We start from the raw sequence: 15,337 nt of genomic DNA, 5'->3' as shown, positions 1-15,337 counted from the left end.
AAGGAAGCTACAGTTACTGCTGCTACAACACATCGCCACGGATCGGAGCAAAAGCCACGTTGAATAACTTAAAACATTTCAGTATTAATCTAAACACTCTTCATATCAATCAATACATGCAATAACATTCACAGGATCTGCTTGTCAATATAATTTATACATTACTACTCAGGTTACAAAGATGAAGATGCTTAGGTGCTCACATATGGTTCATGTCAAATAGCATATTTTCCAAGAAATATTGGTAACATTTATTCATGTGAATAATCAAATTATGAATGGAACAATGCTTTACAAGGTTACCAGAAAAAAATCATTAGTAATTATTCATTTCACTAATCATTGTAATCTCATACCTTAGAAACATAGGGAATCAATCAACATAAGAAAAGAATTAGGGTCAAAACTTAATAAATCGATTTATGAAAATTTGTAACCTAATAGGTCCATCGACTTTCCTTTACATAATCATGCGATTTAGGTCAAGACACGAATCACCCATAAAATGAAGACAACCAGTTTCGCAGCACTTATCGTCCTAGAAATATCTTTAATCCTCATAACAAAGGGTTGGGATTTATTCACGAATGACGAATGCACATTGATTGGCAAATTTTACAAGTTTATTGGTCGAGTCAGTCAAGCGAGTAATCAGCGATATTGGAAAGTTAACATACAAGACTATCATACATAAAATTTTGTTCTTGGTGTTAAATATATTTAAACTGCACCCAACACAATGACATAAAAGATTAAATGTATTTAACTACACCAATTTTACAAATATTCATTACATATCATGCTAATATCCACATACCATGTTAACACACAACTCACTTAAATCACCACATTACATTTCCCGTTTTGACATTCGTAACTAACCACAACCCACCAATTCACTACATGAACGAACAACATGACTAAATTAACCCCCTATTTGTGACTCCGTTCTAGCTTCATTCCTCCAGACTAGCAAATATCATGAAACCATACAACCAGACACTGGCTGGAAATCTCATTCCGAATTTATACTCACACGACAAAATTTAACTTCATTTTCAAAATTTTTACTTTCATACTGGACGGTGAATAACTTTCTTAACATAAATCTTATAACAGAGTCGTCCATAGAATCCATTTAACTCAAAATCAGATAAACTTAACTCAATTCCTTCAAACAATACAAGCTTAGGTGTCGACTCATATTTCGTAATTTAGAGGTTCATCTTATTCATTTCAGTCCTATCTTTACTAATGAACGACTATTACCTCAACATCAGGATTTTAGTTGCACTTCTTCACTCAGTTATATTCACGGCTAACACGACTACAGCATTTAATCGGAGACCTTTTAGATAGTATACATTCCCTGGTGACGTCTTATCAAAGCATACGATTCGTACCATAATGTAAAGCAAGTAACTACAAATTAATTGTGTTCAATCAAAATTTTACCTCTTTATTACAGATCTATTTATCACAGGTTGCATGGTCACACAAAAGTATAAGTACCAACTCAATTACATGTTAAATTTTAAAACGATTTATCACATCATAAGAACTAGACAAGAGTCTAACCATATAGTCAATATAAGAAGATTATTAGTTTAGATCGGAGGCACACTATAAAATTCCCAGTTAAACTCCTTACGGAACCATCGATCAAAAGGCGTCATGAGTAATTAACTTAATAATGTAGAAGTCAAACAACCGAAATTACAATTGAGTATTAATAGTTATATGATTCACAATAACAACAAAATTACTTCCATATCACACATATGTTTAACATTTTAGCAACCATACCATTCAATTGTATCCATCAACTCAAGATAATTCATTTTCAAAGAAAAATAAAAAGATATCGCATAAACAACTTAAACATGTACATATACCATCATATAACTTGTAAAACATTATCTATGACAAAAGATTAGTAAGGTGAACAAGTTCTCTGGTTTGCACGGTTTGAACAAATAGGCAACTCGCGGCTCAATTAAACGTAACTATAACGACTATCATTTAAACATACGCATGACATGTGAATCATCAAAGGGTTATCTCATTATAATTCGACGGTTCGAGAATATATTTCAAATATCGTAACTATATCGTAACTATATCAACTATATTTCAAATATCGTGACAATTGCAACAATCACCTTAGCATTTCATGACAATACAACTATGAACATATCCAATAAGGAACAACAACACTATTTTATTATCATATCATAAGTTTAGGTTCAATCAAATAAATTAATGCAATGAAAGTAATAAGTATAACTATAGGCACACAGACTCACATAAAAGACATGAGAACTCAGATGACATCCTACATGTGTGAACATTTAGACATACTCATTACTACCATCCATGTGTAAACATTTAAACATAATTATTATAAATATTCACGCGAGTATATTAGAACAATCAAGTTAACATTTAACACCACCAACTTTAACAAGATATGACAATATAGTTTTATATTTATCTATATCCGACCACTATACAAATACGATGAACACACCAGAGATATTACAACATGCCAAACATTTATAAAATATGCAACAACTGGACTCGTATAAAATATTTCACCCACGATTAAGGATCAGATTAAGCTATTCAATTTCACACATACTATCATGCCAACAATGTTATAAACTAAACTTTAATTTTTTTTTATCACTTGTTAAGATACATAACCAATGAATATGTGTACTACTATCATCATATAAGGACACTATAATTTCACATTAATAAGGCTCATGAAATAATCGAACAACTGTATGAAAACTCAACATAGAATTCACATTTTAAAAGTTATGATTCACGTTGTAACTTCCAAAAATCATGAATAAATAACCGTTCAACGAAAACTGGAGTTATATTACTTTTTATAACATACAGAGAGTTAATAATTCGTGAGAAAAAGAATGAGGTCCAAAGCTCAAGAATTCATTTTTTAAAGGATTTTACAACTCAGTTGGTCCAAACAAGTATGTGACAGCAATTGGTCCGAAACTTGGGTCAGTTTGCAAAACTTACCATTTAATATAGACACATCAAGAATTTTCGTGGCTTATCAATTTGAAAACATATGCGAATCTTCTGATCGTTGAAGTTGGAATTATGCAAAAATTAGTAATATAATTTAAATGAGTATTTTTACAAAATCGTTGGTCAAAACATCACTGCACAGGAACTTCCTGACCACAGCCCACTAAAATATTTATTACTCCTAATCCGTATATCCTATAAGCATGAAACCAACGCCAAATGAACACTAACTCCCGAGGCTATCTCCCATAAACTTTTCATCCATAGGCAATAAACAGAAAAGAAATGGCACTAAGGTCAATTAAAGAGTAAAACCAAACAAAACGAGTTTCAGCACTAGGTCATTCTTTACTATGTTACAAGCTCTTATGAACATACTATGTATACTAACCCATCCCAACTTAAATATCACACTTTGTACTTACGTAAACATCTATCCCATAGAATCTCTTCGCATCTCGATCTACTCCTTACATCTAAATCACGATTGCTATGACTAGAAACATGCAATTCAATAGTGTTTCCGATTACTATCACAATACTATACTAGCATGGTTTCGGGATCACATAACCGCATATCATTAGACATAATAGCACTATCAACACGTCATTCAATATCCATTGAGATAAATATCATCAATTCGCAATTATTTCTACGCTCACGATTACCACAATCCAACACTTCATTGATTATCAACCTGAACACGAAAATTTATTTCTCATCTCCACAACATCATATGATCACGTCATCATTCATACAAAATACTTACCGTAACGTTGTCCTACAGAGTGGTTAGAATATATAGGTCTTAAGGTGTACACCCACTCGATTATATCCAAGGTTTTCCTTCTAACTACCCCATTCACTCGATTTCTCTCTGGTTACCTGGTTCAAAACTGAGAGGGCAAAAGAGCACGCATTAAGGGCGCCTTCTTAACCGCACAGTGAGCTCCTAACAGTTTATTCCCAGGGGTTCATTTTATTTAGACACATCCTACGTTCATTGGGTTCATTGGTTTAGGCCTGAGGATCGTTCGCTCTGATACCACTTTGTAACACCCCGATTTATAAAGGAGCCTCTAGCAAGACATTCCCTAATAAACCGGACTGTTACCATCTCGGTTTCCCGAGATAGTGAATAACAAATTAAACTCCAAGGCAAATTACATAATTTATTTAACTTAACTTTTTTACAAAACCTCATTTACATCAAATTACAAAGAACTAACATAAATAAAAGTGAAAGTCTTCTAAATGATGATCTAGCTACTAAGTCTTCTGATCCAGTGTCTCACGCCCATCAAGCTCCCATCCTATCTCATAAACCTGTCAAGTCTGCTCCCCAATATTTGGATCGTCACAGGTGTTCACGAATACACCGGGTCAACCACGAGGTTGAGTAGGGAATACAATGAAACAACAAAATATGATATGCATGCTCCTCCGTCACCTCCACCTCCATCTCAACTCATATCTCATAACCCGAACGCCCACCATACCGATCCCCTAGACTATCAATCGACCGTCGTCGATATACCACTCGCAACAGGTTATCCAGGCGGAGTCTGCGAACCCGCCCGGGCCTTATCACAACATCACAACGTATCACAACCTCGTCACCACCACACTATCCTCCAACTCCAATGCACATGAAATGCTTAACAGTAAACAATGCAATGCAATATGTATACCATTGAACTGATCAATTATAAAATCATGCCAGCTACAAAATATTGTGATAGCATACTCAATACGATCAACTCGATCAATCAAAATCCAGTATATGAGTCATAGCATAAAGCAACAACCACGAAATAAGTCAACGTTCACAACTTGGTCATACGAAACACAACAAATCAACACCTTTCAACAACAACGATAATAAGTCAAGTGTATTTCCCTACCTTTTCGCAATCCAAGCACGCACAAGCAATCAATTATGATCCTTCACATATCCATCATATACATAACATAATTATGTATAATTACCACCTACTCAGTCAATTAATCATTCACATAACCTAGACTCATCGTAATTTAATAGGAATATCAACTTAAGGAACAAACACAACTTTCCCCGATTTTCCCGCACATGGCGACTTCGGTATAAAATGAATAACTAATTCCAGAAAATTCGAATTGATGCAAGGCCAATTGAATTGGAACCCCATGAGTCTTAGCTACAAATTATATCTAACGTGTTTTTCTCAAATTCCAAACTTATCAAGGTTTTCGACTGATTTCCAAAATCGATAAACGAGTTTGACAAATGATTTTTAAGTAAAACCAACGCCAAACTCATCTAAACTCTTTAAATTAAATATATGAAAAAGACCCAGCACCAATTCAATATCTAAATTATGTTTTAGAAGTAATCTTTCAGCCTCTACTGATTCGCGGACGTTTTAGATAGACGTTCACAAATAATTTCTTCAGGAAAAACTACACGGTAAAATGCTACCAATTTTCACAGGCATAAACTAGGCTTGGAATAAACATGAGTCTCTTCTTTAACTTTTTGCATCCCATGACTTTAAGACAGGTAAAACACTCAAACAACACAGACCAACGAATCAGAAATTGCTTTGTAACTATTCTATTCATTTATCTCATACAATTTATAATCAAAACCCCCAAACCAATTTCTAGGGTTACAAAAATTATTCCACTACTACTATAATTATGCTAATAATTGAATAAAGAGGTAATAGGATAGTCTACTTACGAAATAGGATGAGAATAGGCTGAGAAATCGCCTCGCAATGCCTCACGCGGCTCCCTTCACACACGGCTCCCTCTTCTCTCTTTTCTCTCTTTTCTCATGGTTAAAGTGAATATGGTGATAGGGAGATTAGGGTTTGGTTAGATGAGTTATACATATAGTATAGGTGCTATTAAGACGATACGGGCCTAGCCTAGTTAGATTAATTAAAACCCGAGTCACATAATTACCCGAGTCACAATACACTACACGACCCACCAACTCGGCCTAATATAATATCATATTAAAATACCGGGTATTACAGTCTACCCTCCTTAAAAGAAACTTCGTTCCGAAGTTTACCCTCTCTACCAACCAACGCAAACGAATTATGAAACGCATATACAAAAGTATGTAAGGCACCCACCAAATTGAATATTAAACGCAGTATTACATTCCACCCTCCTTAAAATAAACTTCGTCCCCGAAGTTTAACCATAACAGAAACACATCATGTAACACTCCAACATAACCCACACAACGCATAACCAATATAGCCAAACTGAGAAATCACACATGAAAGTATAAAGATTTTACAATCCTACCCTTCTTAAACATGGTTACGTCCCCGTAACCTTCATTATTATAACAAAAGTTCTCAAACTACTGCTAACAACTGAAAGAGGATAAAAGATTCACAACTCACGCTCAAGTTAACTAATCCCTACTAAAGACAATCAATATACAAGCTCTCTCAAGGAAGCTACGATTCTGCTCTTGCTCTGACAAAGACATCGCCACGGATCGGAGCAAAAGCCACGTTGAATAACTTAAGACATTTAAGTATTAATCTAAACACTCTTCATATCAATCAATACATGCAATAACATTCACAGGATCTGCTTGTCAATCTAATTTATACATTACTACTCAGGTTACAAAGATGAAGATGCTTAGGTGCTCACATATGGTTCATGTCAAATAGCATATTTTCCAAGAAATATTGGTAACATTTATTCATGTGAATAATCAAATTATGAATGGAACAATGCTTTACAAGGTTACCAGAAAAATCATTAGTAATTATTCATTTCACTAATCATTGTAATCTCATACCTTAGAAACATAGGGAATCAATCAACATAAGAAAAGAATTAGGGTCAAAACTTAATAAATCGATTTATGAAAATTTGTAACCTAATAGGTCCAATCGACTTTCCTTTACATAATCTGTACCGATTTAGGTCAAGACACGAATCACCCATAAAATGAAGACAACCAGTTTAAAAGACTTATCGTCCTAGAAATATCTTTAATCCTCATAACAAAGGGTTGGGATTTATTCACGAATGACGAATGCACATTGATTGGCAAATTTTACAAGCTTATTGGTCGAGTCACAAGCGAGTAATCAGATATTGGAAAGTTAACATACAAGACTATCATACATAAAATTTTGTTCTTGGTGTTAAATATATTTAAACTGCACCCAACACAATGACATAAAAGATTAAATGTATTTAACTACACCAATTTTACAAATATTCATTACATATCATGCTAATATCAACATACCATGTTAACACACAACTCACTTAAATCACCACATTACATTTCCCGTTTTGACATTCGTAACTAACCACAACCCACCAATTCACTACATGAACGAACAACATGACTAAATTAACCCCCTATTTGTGACTCCGTTCTAGCTTCATTCCTCCGGACTAGCAAATATCATGAAACCATACAACCGGATTACATCGGCCGGAAATCTCATTCAATTTATACTCACACGACAAAATTTAACTTCATTTTCAAAATTTTTACTTTCATACTTTGACGGTGAATAACTTTCTTAACATAAATCTTATAACAGAGTCGTCCATAGAATCCATTTAACTCAAAATCAGATAAACTTAACTCAATTCCTTCAAACAATACAAGCTTAGGTGTCGACTCATATTTCGTAATTTAGAGGTTCATCTTATTCATTTCAGTCCTATCTTTACTAATGAACGACTATTACCTCAACATCAGGATTTTAGTTGCACTTCTTTACTCAGTTATATTCACGGCTAACACGACTACAACATTTAATCGGAGACCTTTTAGATAGTATACATTCCCTGGTGACGTCTTATCAAAGCATACGATTCGTACCATAATGTAAAGCAAGTAACTACAAATTAATTGTGTTAATCAAAATTTTACCTCTTTATTACAGATCTATTTATCACAGGTTGCATGGTCACACAAAAGTATAAGTACCAACTCAATTACATGTTAAATTTTAAAACGATTTATCACATCATAAGAACTAGACAAGAGTCTAACCATATAGTCAATATAAGAAGATTATTAGTTTAGATCGGAGGCACACTATAAAATTCCCAGTTAAACTCCTTACGGAACCATCGACTGTGCGTCATGAGTAATTAACTTAATAATGTAGAAGTCAAACAACTGAAATTACAATTGAGTATTAATAGTTATATGATTCACAATAACAACAAAATTACTTCCATATCACACATATGTTTAACATTTTAGCAACCATACCATTCAATTGTATCCATCAACTCAGTATAATTCATTTTCAGCAAAAATAAAAGATATCGCATAAACAACTTAAACATGTACATATACCATCATATAACTTGTAAAACATTATCTATGACAAAAGATTAGTAAGGTGAACAAGTTCTCTGGTTTGCACGGTTTGAACAAATAGGCAACTCGCGGCTCAATTAAACGTAACTATAACGACTATCATTTAAACATACGCATGACATGTGAATCATCAAAGGGTTATCTCATTATAATTCGACGGTTCGAGAATATATTTCAAATATCGTAACTATATCGTAACTATATCAACTATATTTCAAATATCGTGACAATTGCAACAATCACCTTAGCATTTCATGACAATACAACTATGAACATATCCAATAAGGAACAACAACACTATTTTATTATCATATCATAAGTTTAGGTTCAACTGAAATAAATTAATGCAATGAAAGTAATAAGTATAACTATAGGCACACAGACTCACATAAAAGACATGAGAACTCAGATGACATCCTACATGTGTGAACATTTAGACATACTCATTACTACGATCCATGTGTAAACATTTAAACATAATTATTATAAATATTCACGTGAGTATATTAGAACAATCAAGTTAACATTTAACACCACCAACTTTACCAAGATATGACAATATAGTTTTATATTTATCTATATCCGACCACTATACAAATACGATGAACACACCAGAGATATTACAACATGCCAAACATATATAAAATATGCAACAACTGGACTCGTATAAAATATTTCACCCTCGATTAAGGATCAGATTAAGCTATTCAATTTCACACATACTATCATGCCAACAATGTTATAAACTAAACTTTAATTTTTTGTTTTATCACTTGTTAAGATACATAACCAATGAATATGTGTACTACTATCATCATATAAGGACACTATAATTTCACATTAATAAGGCTCATGAAATAATCGAACAACTGTATGAAAACTCAACATAGAATTCACATTTTAAAAGTTATGATTCACGTTGTAACTTCCAAAAATCACGAATAAATAACCGTTCAACGAAAACTGGAGTTATATTACTTTTTATAACCTACAGAGAGTTAATAATTCGTGAGAAAAAGAATGAGGTCCAAAGCTCAAGAATTCATTTTTTAAAGGATTTTACAACTCAGTTGGTCCAAACAAGTATGTGACAGCAATTGGTTCGAAACTTGGGTCAGTTTGCAAAACTTACCATTTAATATAGACACATCAAGAATTTTCGTGGCTTATCAATTTGAAAACATATGTGAATCTTCTGATCGATGGAGTTGGAATTATGCAAAAATTAGTAATACAATTTAAATGAGTATTTTTACAAAATCGTTGGTCAAAACATCACTGCACAGGAACTTCCTGATCACAGCCCACTAAAATATTTATTACTCTTAATCCGTATATCCTATAAGTATGAAACCAACGCCAAATGAACACTAACTCCCGAGGCTATCTCCCATAAATTTTTCATCCATAGGCAATAAACAGAAAAGAAATGGCAGTAAGGTCAATTAAAGAGTAAAATCAAACAAAACGAGTTTCAGCACTAGGTCATTCTTTACTATGTTACAAGCTCTTATGAACATACTATGTATACTAACCCATCCCAACTTAAATCCCACACTTTGTACTTACGTAAACATCTATCCCATAGAATCTCTTCGCATCTCGATCTAATCCTTACATCTAAATCACGATTGCTATGACTAGAAACATGCAATTCAATAGTGTTTCCGATTACTATCACAATACTATACTAGCATGGCTTCGGGATCACATAACCGCATATCATTAGACATAATAGCACTATCAACACGTCATTCAACATCCATCCAGATAAATATCATCAATTCGCAATTATTTCTACGCTCACGATTACCACAATCCAACACTTCATTGATTATCAACCTGAACACGAAAATTTATTTCTCATCTCCACAACATCATATGATCACGTCATCATTCATACAAAATACTTACCGTAACGTTGTCCTACAGAGTGGTTAGAATATATAGGTCTTAAGGTGTACACCCACTCGATTATATCCAAGGTTTTCCTTCTAACTACCCCATTCACTCGATTTCTCTCGGGTTACCTGGTTCAAAACTGAGAGGGCAAAAGAGCACGCATTAAGGGCGCCTTCTTAACCGCCCTGTGAGCTCCTAACAGTTTATTTCCAGGGGTTCATTTTATTTAGACACATCCTACGTTCATTGGGTTCATTGGTTTAGGCCTGAGGATCGTTCGCTCTGATACCACTTTGTAACACCCCGATTTATAAAGGAGCCTCTAGCAAGACATTCCCTAATAAACCGGATCATTACCATCTCGGTTTCCCGAGGTAGTGAATAACAAATTAAACTCCAAGGCAAATTACATAATTTCTTTAACTTAACTTTTTTACAAAACCTCATTTACATCAAATTACAAAGAACTAACATAAATAAAAGTGAAAGTCTTCTAAATGATGATCTAGCTACTAAGTCTTCTGATCCAGTGTCTCACGCCCATCAAGCTCCCATCCTATCTCATAAACCTGTCAAGTCTGCTCCCTAATATTTGGATCGTCACAGGTGTTCACGAATACACCGGGTCAACCACGAGGTTGAGTAGGGAATACAATGAAACAACAAAATATGATATGCATGCTCCTCCGTCACCTCCACCTCCATCTCAACTCATATCTCATAACCCGAAACGCCCAGCCATACCGATCCCCGGCAGACTATCAATCGACCGTCGTCGATATACCATTCCTTGTTGGGTTATCCAGGCGGTCTGCGAACCCGCCTGGGCCTTATCACAACATCACAACGTATCACAACCTCGTCACCACCACACTATCCTCCAACTCCAATGCACATGAAATGCTTAACGAAGTAAACAATGCAATGCAATATGTATACCATTGAACTGATCAATTATAAAATCATGCCAGCTACAAAATGTTGTGATAGCATACTCAATACGATCAACTCGATCAATCAAAATCCAGTATATGAGTCATAGCATAAAGCAACAACCACGAAATAAGTCAACGTTCACAACTTGGTCATACGAAACACAACAAATCAACACCTTTCAACAACAACGATAATAAGTCAAGTGTATTTCCCTACCTTTTCGCAATCCAAGCACGCACAAGCAATCAATTATGATCCTTTACATATCCATCATATACATAACATAATTATGTATAATTACCACCTACTCAGTCAATTAATCATTCACATAACCTAGACTCATCGTAATTTAATAGGAATATCAACTTAAGGAACAAACACAACTTTCCCTGATTTTCCCGCACATGGCGGACTTCGGTATAAAATGAATAACTAATTCCAGAAAATTCGAATTGATGCAAGGCCAATTGAATTGGAACCCCATGAGTCTTAGCTACAAATTATATCTAACGTGTTTTTCTCAAATTCCAAACTTATCAAGGGTTTTCAGACTGATTTCCAAAAACTGACATAAACGAGTTTGACAAATGATTTTTAAGTAAAACCAACGCCAAACTCATCTAAACTCTTTAAATTAAATATATGAAAAAGACCCAGCACCAATTCAATATCTAAATTATGTTTTAGAAGTAATCTTTCAGCCTCTACTGATTCGCGGATGTTTTAGATAGACGTTCACAAATAATTTCTTCAGGAAACACTACACGGTAAAATGCTACCAATTTTCACAGGCATAAACTAGGCTTGGAATAAACATGAGTCTCTTCTTTAACTTTTTGCATCCCATGACTTTAAGACAGGTAAAAACACTCAAACAACACAGACAACGAATCATGTAAATTGTCAGAACTATTCTATTCATTTATCTCATACAATTTATAATCAAAACCCCCAAACCAATTTCTAGGGTTACAAAAATTATTCCACTACTACTATAATTATGCTAATAATTGAATAAAGAGGTAATAGGATAGTCTACTTACGAAATAGGATGAGAATAGGCTGAGAAATCGCCTCGCAATGCCTCACGCGGCTCCCTTCACACACGGCTCCCTCTTCTCTCTTTTCTCTCTTTTCTCATGGTTAAAGTGAATATGGTGATAGGGAGATTAGGGTTTGGTTAGATGAGTTATACATATAGGATAGGTGCTATTAAGACGATACGGGCCTAGCCTAGTTAGATTAATTAAAACCCGAGTCACATAATTACCCGAGTCACAATACACTACACGACCCAGCTGGTAACTCGGCCTAATATAATATCATATTAAAATACCGGGTATTACAATTATCATCAAGTATTGTGATATCTACAATCTTCATGACTATTAGAGCTGCAAAATCATCAAAAAAATGTAATAAGTAGTAGGAAATCTCGAGGTAAAGGAAATCGCTTAATTTTGATCAAAATCGAGCCTTATAATAAGGAAATCGTTCAATTTTGATCAAATTCGAACCTTATATTTACGAAATCACTCAATTTTGATCAATCGAACCTTATATTTACGAAATCACTTAATGTTGATCAACCAAGCCTTATATCATCAATTTATGATTGAATTAACAGAATTATATGAATATGCTAAATTTTGATCCAAAATATGAAATTACCTGTAAGTTAATCAAAATCTTCTTCTTAAATTGCTTAAATCATGTTGTGTGTTGTTTTGATGAAATCTACGAACAATTGATCTTGCTGATTCGATTTTGGAGAACGAGAAATCGTGCGCTGCAATGAATAGTTTTGCGTAGATTCTACTTCTTTCTTGTACTGTAGAGAGAGAGTAAAGTATTATATAATTTTTGTGTGTTTATTTTAGATAGAGAAAATATTTGGGCTAAATAAAAAGTTAGGAATGACCCCAAATTTCCAGCCCAATGAACATTAAAAATTACTCCAATGAAGGAATTTGGTGAGGCCGGCCGCCTCGCCATAATTAACGGCCTCACCGGATCCGACCACTATACATATATATATATATATATATATATATATATATATATATATATATATATATATATATATATATATATATATATATATATATATATATATAGGCGGGATCTCGTGAGTTTGGTTCTTACGGTGAGTTGTGAGTTTGAAAAATCTCAACCATTGAATAATTAGAAATAGATGGCTGAGATAGAAATATAGATCAACGATTAAAAGTAACCCAATAGCAAAACACGAAACTACTGCTGAAAACATAACAAATTATCAAATCCAATCAATATGAATTCCAATCATAACAAACTTGATTTCGATCAAACCTTCTCTTTGTGACAATCGTCGTATCTGTTCTCTTAAATCTCAAATCCAATTACTTCACTGCACTTATCAATCTATATTGGGTGACTGAGCTCCGGTTATCGACTGCTCCAATCGAGCACGGAGTCGGGTTCGACGTCCAATATAATGGAACTTTGGAACAAAAGTTGATCTATTTTAACCAAATATTCATAATATGGGAGGTTCATAGTTCTTTAATTGCTTAGGAGAGTTAGGAGAATGGACAAGAATTGATTTTTCACGAAAGATTCATATTTAGGTTGGTTGGTTTGACTAAATACTTTCTTTCAGGTTTTTTGTACAAGAATTTGTGTAGCTGCTAATTGATTAAATAATGAAGTAGTTGGTGGTTTTTTGGTTTGGTTTATGTTGAATGTTGAATGTTATTATTGACGATTTCGGTTTCTGCAGCAAGTGTTCAGATATATTTGATTTGGAACACTTTAAAAGAGTACTTGCGGATGATGTTCGAATTGTTTCCTCCCTTCCATCTACACATTTGAGGACGATGTCTCATTTGGTGGGTTTACCAAAAATCAGAGGAGAAAATACTATCAGAGTATCAGTATGAGTGACGATGATTGGTTCATCAAATATATACAAATAGAAGACCTCGACCTCATTTTGTATAATCATTGATTTCAATTTCAATGTAGTTGTTTCATTTCTCATTATTCAATTTCAATTGTATTTAAAGTTCAGCAAAAAAAAACAAAACAAAAAAACAACTGAAGTTGGGGAATTTTGATGTTAGTGTTGCTTCATTTGTGGAAATTGATGTACGTAAGTATAATTGCAGGTTGGGAAGATATTACATTATATAAGCAGGTTTATAGGCGGATTTGCAATTGGTTTTGCAAGAGTAGTATGGCAAATAAGTTTGGTTACACTATCTATTGTTCCTGCCAGGTGTGATTAGGTTCGATCTGTTTTGGGTTAGGAGGTTTAGAAAGTGTTACTGGACGTGTTATACGACAAAATTTTAGTGCTGAAGGTCTGTTGATGTTTACTCGGTTACATGACTATCAATGGGTTCCAATCAAGGGCACTTTTGATAAGGAGAATAGGCAGTATCGGATACTTGACATTGCGTATCATAATGGTCTCTTTTATGCATTTGAGTTGGTTAATTGGAAGGTTGTGGTTATCAATCCTAGGAAATCAGCCTCAATATCCTTCAAATTCATGGATGCCCCGGATTGTCTAGGTGAAACAATTGACAATACGTACTCGATGTCGATTGAAGGGGATAGCTACATTCTCGATCATGTATACTTGGTGCCTTGTAATGGTCAATTGTATCTAATTATCAGTTCCAGCAAAGTTGGGTCCGAAAAAGTGACATTATTCGTGTTCATGTTAAAAGAAGGGGATAAAATTGAAGAGAACAAGTGGGAACGTGTGACGGTTAATTCAAGAATTGGTGCAAATTTTCGGTTTCGGTGACTCAAAGAGTATATATGTTGTAACAATTTAGAATAATAGTAGAATAACACCACAATAATAATGGAGTAACAACATGTATAGGGAAAAAAGGTAAGCAAATGAGATTTTTTTTTAAAAAAATAACAATAACACAACAATAATAGCAGAATAACAGCACAATAACACTGGAGTAACAATACGCAAAGAAAAAAAGGTAACAAAATGAGATTTTTTTTTAAAAAATAACAATAATAGCAGAATAATAGCAGAATAACAGCACAATAACACT

The 15,337-nt window shown here is 33.9% G+C and overlaps 1 long non-coding RNA gene across 1 annotated transcript; it reads left to right on the top strand.

Moving 5' to 3' along the window:
* Positions 1–13,506: 13,506 nt before the first annotated feature.
* Positions 13,507–15,059, top strand: LOC141598239 (uncharacterized). Its single transcript, XR_012523360.1, has 3 exons — positions 13,507–13,882; positions 14,035–14,275; positions 14,423–15,059. It is a non-coding gene; the product is annotated as an uncharacterized LOC141598239 (long non-coding RNA).
* The last annotated feature ends 278 nt before the right edge of the window (positions 15,060–15,337 follow it).

This window comes from Silene latifolia, chromosome 9, assembly GCF_048544455.1.
Source record: "Silene latifolia isolate original U9 population chromosome 9, ASM4854445v1, whole genome shotgun sequence".
Classification (NCBI taxonomy): domain Eukaryota; kingdom Viridiplantae; phylum Streptophyta; class Magnoliopsida; order Caryophyllales; family Caryophyllaceae; genus Silene; species Silene latifolia.
Note: the sequence above shows the minus strand (reverse complement) of the source record. Positions and strands in the feature narration are given on the sequence as shown.